We start from the raw sequence: 6,426 nt of genomic DNA, 5'->3' as shown, positions 1-6,426 counted from the left end.
TGGGTCCAGATTGCGATTTTAGTGGCTTGGATCCTGGTGGGAAAATAGGCAAAAATTGCTGACCCCCCCCCTTCTGTTTGTCTATCATGTTGATGGGTACTAAATTATAAGTGGTAGACACGTTCCATTTGATCTGCAGTGTGTGTGTTCTAATAGGCTTGTAACCACTAAGAGAACCTTTCAAGCAACTCTTAATTTCATGAAAGAAGGTTTTACCATTTCCAAACATTTTAATCACTTCAGACTTGTTTTTACATGACCTCAGACTTCCGAATACATTGCAAAATGTTTTCAGGTTTGTCTGCAGTTGAGATTTCTGTCTCTGGAAAAACAAGATTCTAAATGGTAATGAATTGGCTTGTTAGTTCTGTAAGGATGCCTTGGAGGCAGGCAGCATGTTGGCTTTGTATTGCTTGATACTCTTACCGATACTGTGTAAAAAGTCCTTCTTGCTGTCAAATGCCTGTTGCTTTTTGTTCCTTGAACACATCCTCATTCCAGTTATTAAATGTTTTTATTTATGATGTACAAAGTACCTTTGGTGTGTTTGGTTTTTTTCCAGTGAGCATTGAGTGTCGTGTTATAACACAAACGTCAGCATGTGACTTACCTAGGTGGATCAGCTGATGAAAACTAGGTGGTAGTTTTGTGAAATTCAATACTTTGCATTGGAATGAGATTAACAGTGCCATCCTAAACAGGTCTACTGAGAATCCTACTCAGATCTATCCAATGGGACTTACTGCCAGGAAAAAGTTCTCAGGGTTGCACTGTAAATGTTGTCTTTTTTTTCTTCCTGTTTAAGCAGCAACTTACTATGCAAAATGTGATGGCAAGGGACACATATCGTACTTTGATTTGATTCTTGGTTGTAGATTTTCAGGGTGAGTCTCTGTTCAATTGAGCAATTGATTGAAATTTATTTAATGAACATTCAAATGTTTCTTGAACTTTTCTTTATTGTTTAAGCTTTAATAGTATCTTTATGTTCATTAGTGTTCAAGCTTCAAAGACTTCATGTACATTTTTATTGTCCTTTTGTCCTTTCATATTTGATGAATGTTGTAGAACAGTGGTTCTCAACCTAGGGGTCGGGACCCCCAAGGGGGTCGCAAAGTGTTTTCTGGGGGGTCGCAGCCACTGTCCTGGGACAGCCCCCATCCCGGGCTGTCCAGGACTAACCCAGAAGCCCTGTAACCCTGATCCGTCCGCGAGGGCAGGGAAGACCCCAAGCAGAGAGGTGAGGAACTGGCCGACCGGCAGCCAGAAGGAGCCAGGCTGCAGAGACGCGGCGGAGTGAGCAGTTTGGGATTTCCCCCTCGAGCGCGCAGGTTCAGTGAGGCGCAGAAGGAGCGGTGACTGGCAGAGGGGAGAAAAAGGCACGAAAAGTCCGAGCGGGATAAGCGGCCCTCAGCTCTTTCCTGGCCCTTCGCTCTCGTGAGGTGATTAAATGGAGCTCCGCTTTGAGGGATAACTGCAGTTCTGTGCACAAGCAGTGTCCCAGTCACAAGAGAGGGGGTTTCCTCGCGAGAGCCCCGGCCTGCTTGGAAGAGTTTTTGGGGAGAGAGGGGAAGACAAGGAACACAGTGCATGCTGAGAGGCACTCTTTCCTCCATGCCAGGAAAGGTTGCCGCGCCACACAGTCACAGCCGCTGCGCAACAGGTGGTAGTACCGTTTGCTTGTTTGTTTTAAACTTTAAAATTTAAAGTAATTATATATATGGATACCCTGGACTGCCAAAAAAACAAATGTGTTTTCTTTATCCTATTGAAAATGTCATTTATGCAAATTTATGCAAATGTGATGAGGGTCACAGGTTACTTGGCAATTGTAAAAGGGGGTCGCGACTCGAAAAAGGTTGAGAACCACTGTTGTAGAAGGATCTGGTATTGTCCGTATGCTGACAATATTCAACCACATGTATTTTTCCTTGAATCCCTTGATTTTCTGAACTGGCATCTGGAGATCTTTAGGAACTGGATGGCAATCAGTAAACTGAAGCTTACTGAGTTATTGATGGTGGTTAGTTGACTAGGACTGGTCAAGAAGCCTGTTGTGGATGACATTACACTTCTCTTGAAGGGTTGGGTTACCCCTGGAGGCTGCTCTGCCTATTCACGCCATTCTTTGATGGCATTTGTGACCATGGATGCTTTTGTACAACTACACATACATTGTCATGCGAAACGGAAATTTCAGTGCTATAAGCCAGCGTGGTATAGTGGTTAAGATTGGTGGTTTGGAGTGGTGGAGTTTGATCTGGAGAACCGGGTTTGATTCCCCACTCCACATGAGCAACGGGGGCTAATCTGGTGAACTGGACTTGTTTCCCCACTCCTATGCACAAAGCCACCTGGGTGACCTTGGGCCAGTCATGCTCTCTCAGCCCCACCTACCTCACAGGGTAGGTGTTGTGGGGAAGGGAAGGTGATTGTAAGTCGGTTTGATTCTGCCTTAAGTGGTAGAGAGAGTCGGCATATAAAAACCAACTCTTCTTCTCTTCAGATATAATGAATGCCCTGTAAAGCTCAGTAGACTGGTAATGCTGCCTGTATGGGACTGTCTTTTAAAGAGTGCTCATAACTACACTGAGTCCAAGAATGCTGCAAGGAGGCAGCATCCTGGCTGTAGCCAGAAAGAACACTCTAATCGTTTTGCAAAGAACTGGCTCTGGTTACTAGTGAGTTTCTGGACTTTATTTACCTATTGAAGGTTTTGATCTTTAAGCCCTTAATGGTCCAGGCCAATAGATATTTGAAGAGATGTCACCTCCTGCATCGTTCTTCTCCTTCTGCTAAAGAAACCCTCCTATGGTACCCCTTCCATTAGAGCTACAGCAAGTGGTTTACCCAATAAGGGTTTTCTCTATGGGATTGTCCTGAATCTGGAATTCCCAGCCTAGTGAGGACGGGTCAGCTTCCTTTCTGGTGTTAGAAAGATAGTGAGCACTGCCCCTTTTACCCTTTTGATGGCATTCTATGACACCCTGTTGCCATGAAACTGACTGGCAAGCTTTAGTTTTGTGTGTCTGCTTTTTATTTGTTTTGCCATTTTGTTCTTTCATTGATATGTTGGTACTATGTATGCTCATTGGGACACAGCTTCATGGCAGGCAATGGAGCTATAAAAAAGGGTTGGATCCATCCAGCTTTTCCATTGGTGAAAAAGAAGATGATGTCCATGAAACCCACCCTCGTACCTGCTTCTTCACACTGGCTCACTGATCTTTACCTCCATTGGCCTATTCACTTTCAAAATGGGATTATATGTGATTCTATTTCATCTTTCTTATTGCATATGGATTTTTTCTTATTGGACTGTCAGAGAAATGAAAGAGGCAAGCCTCAGACTGATGTCAGAAAACAGTAATTTGAAGATTACTTCATGCATTCTAAAAAAATTTTTTTTTCGCGGTAAGGATGTATGCTTTCATGTGCAGGACAAATAGGAGCTTCAAGGGAGGGAATAAGTTGCAAGGGGAAGAGGGTAAGTATGAGGGAAATGATTTACTCTTCCTGTCCCATGGCTACTCTAAAAAAACATGGAAAATTTTCACAGATCTCCTGGATCTTATCTTGTTTTGCCTTACTTTGGCATACCAGTTAAGACAGCTCAGCTAAGGGCTACTCTTTCCATGAGAAACATGAGTCTGTTGGAAAAAATACTCCTTACATTGGTTTAATTTGGGATATCAAAGCATAAAGATCTTCCCCTGAAGACTTGAAATTCACTGAGCCATCTTCAAACAATGTGTTCCGTTTTTTTGTCCGTATTTCCCATGAACATTGCATATTGTATTAGTACATTTTCTATGATTGCAATCATAAGCATATATTTGTAAAAATTAATAAGACTGACTTCTGAGTAAACAGAACTAAGACTGAATTTGAAAATATTGCTGTGGAGTAAAACTTTTCCATCTGCTCATTTTGTGGTATGCAGAAGTACAGAATTCTTCTGGGAGCATTCATTTCCCTTTCTAATGTAAACCCATTTGCAAAATTTCTTCCGAATCAGCAATGCATTTTATTTGTGTGTTAATGACTTTGAAAAATGCAGCTTAGAAGCATTTCAAGTGCCACTATTAATAGTTTGTATTGTAACAGTGTTGAGGAAGTATTCTTGGGGAGGAAATAGCAAATTTTGCTAGAACAAGGCACAAAATAGATTTGAATCAATATTATGATTGCGTGGAAGTATATGGTTGAAGACTTTTTCCTTACTCTGTGTGTATGTTTGTGTGTGCGCACAGAATGACCCATACAGTGCCAAGCTATGAAGAGATCATGTGTAAGTTGTGGTTGCATAAGCTGCTTTTGCCTGGGGAGAGGGGGGGATTTTGAGTTCTCCAAGTCAGATAAAAATAGCATCTGTAATTTGGTTATGGGCACGCTTTTGCATTTTAATTTTTCAGCTGCTGAGCTGTAGCAGCTAGGATTAATACTTGACATAAGTGAGTGGAAACTGCAATATCAAATTATTTCATTTTAAAAAAATGTTTCATGGACTCATAGAGTTGGAAGGGACCACCAGGGTTATCTAGTCCAACCCCCTGCCCAATGCCGGAATTTCACAACTACCTCCCCCCCACACACACACAGTGACCCCTACTCCATGCCCCGAAGATGGCCAAGATGCCCTCCCTCTCATGATCTGCCTAAGGTCATAGAATCAGCATTGCTGACAGATGGTCATCTAGCCTCTGCTTAAAAACCTCCAGGGAAGGAGAGCTCACCACCTCCTGAGGAAACCTTTTCCACTGAGGAACCGCTTTGTTAGAAAATTCTTCCTAATGTCTAGATGGAAACTTTTAATTTCAACCTGTTGGTTCTGGTCTGATGTTCTGAGGCAATAGAAAGCAACTCGGCACCCTCCTCTATATGACAGCCCTTCAAGTACTTGTAGTTATCATGTCCCCTCTCAGTCTTCTCTTCAGGCTAAGCATCCCCAGCTCCTTCAGCCTTTCCTCATAGGACTTTGTCTCCAGACCCCTCACCATTGATATGCCGTTCTGTCTCTTTTCTAAAGACTCATGCAGGCAGTGCGCTGAAAGTTAAACACATACGGGTGTGTTACAGTCTGGTGTTATAAGCCTAGCAAGACGGCTGTTGCTTGCACTGGGGCAACACAAAAACCAATACCCTGTTGTTAGGATGAAAACAAACGAGGCAGCTGAAGGCCAGTGATCAGATCTTCCTAATGTTTTTGAAAAGCTTAACAGAAGTGGTGCCCTGACCTGGATGGCCCAGGCTAGCCTGATCTCGTCAGATTTCAGAAGCTAAGCAGGGTCGGCCCTGGCTAGTAATTGGATGGGAGACCACCAAGGAATACCAGGATCGCTATGCAGAGGCAGGCAATGGGCAAACGTCTCTTGCCTCTGAACGTCAGACCTCTGAACGTCTCTTGCCTTGAAAACCCTATAAGGGGTCGCCGTAAGTTGGCTGCGACTTAATGGCACTTTACACACAATAGAAGTGGCTGTGCTGGGGTCCCAATTTTATTTGGGATTATTATATAACTCTTCCCCTCCCCACACAGCAAAGGAAAAAAAGACTTCCTGCTGTGTGGCGGTGGGGATAGCCTGTTGTGGTCAGAAAACTTGTGTAGGGGGAATTGTTATTTCTGTCCCCCCTCCCCATGCACAATCTGAATTGGGACCCCCATGCAGCTTCTATTAGCCTTTTAAAATGCTGGAAGAACTTAATCATTGTTCTGTCAGCATTTCATCTGTTTTGAGCTTTCTCAGCAGCAGCCCAACTGTGCACCAGCAGCATTCCTAGTCGAAGCAGAAGCAGCCATTCGCGCACAGACCTTAGCGACGGTTCTAGCTTTCCACTAAGCGTTCATGTGGGACCCTGGGGTAAGTCAGTACTACAAGCCTCTCTACCCCCTTTGCCTGTTGTGGCTACCAACAGGAGGTGAAAAAATAAGGCCAAGCTGATGGTACAACTAAAGTAAAATATATATTTTATTACTTAGCATGGTGGAGTGGTTAGGAACAGTGGACTCTAATCTGGAGAACCAGGTTTGATTCCCTACTTCTCACTCTAAGGCGGAGGGCATCTTGGAGACAGATGGGTTATTCTCCACATGAGCGGTGGACTCTTAATCTGGTGAACCGGGTTGGTTTCCCCCCCTCCTATCCATGAAGCCTGCTGGGTGATTTTTGGCTAGTCACAGTTCTCTCTGAATTCTTTCAGCCTCACCTACCTCACAAGCTGTCCGTTGTGGGAAGAGAAAGGGAAGGTGATTTTTAAGCCGGTTTGAGACACCTTAAAGGCAGAGAAAATCGGGGTATAAAAACCAACTCTTCTTCAAATTCCATATGCATTTCACCAACAGGCTTTTTCACAGGAATCTGTAATATACATAATAAGCAAACTCATTACTGAGTTCTCTTAAACGGCAATGGTTATTCAGTTAAA

Source organism: Euleptes europaea, chromosome 11, assembly GCF_029931775.1.
Source record: "Euleptes europaea isolate rEulEur1 chromosome 11, rEulEur1.hap1, whole genome shotgun sequence".
NCBI lineage: Eukaryota > Metazoa > Chordata > Lepidosauria > Squamata > Sphaerodactylidae > Euleptes > Euleptes europaea.
This window is presented reverse-complemented; position numbering follows the sequence as displayed.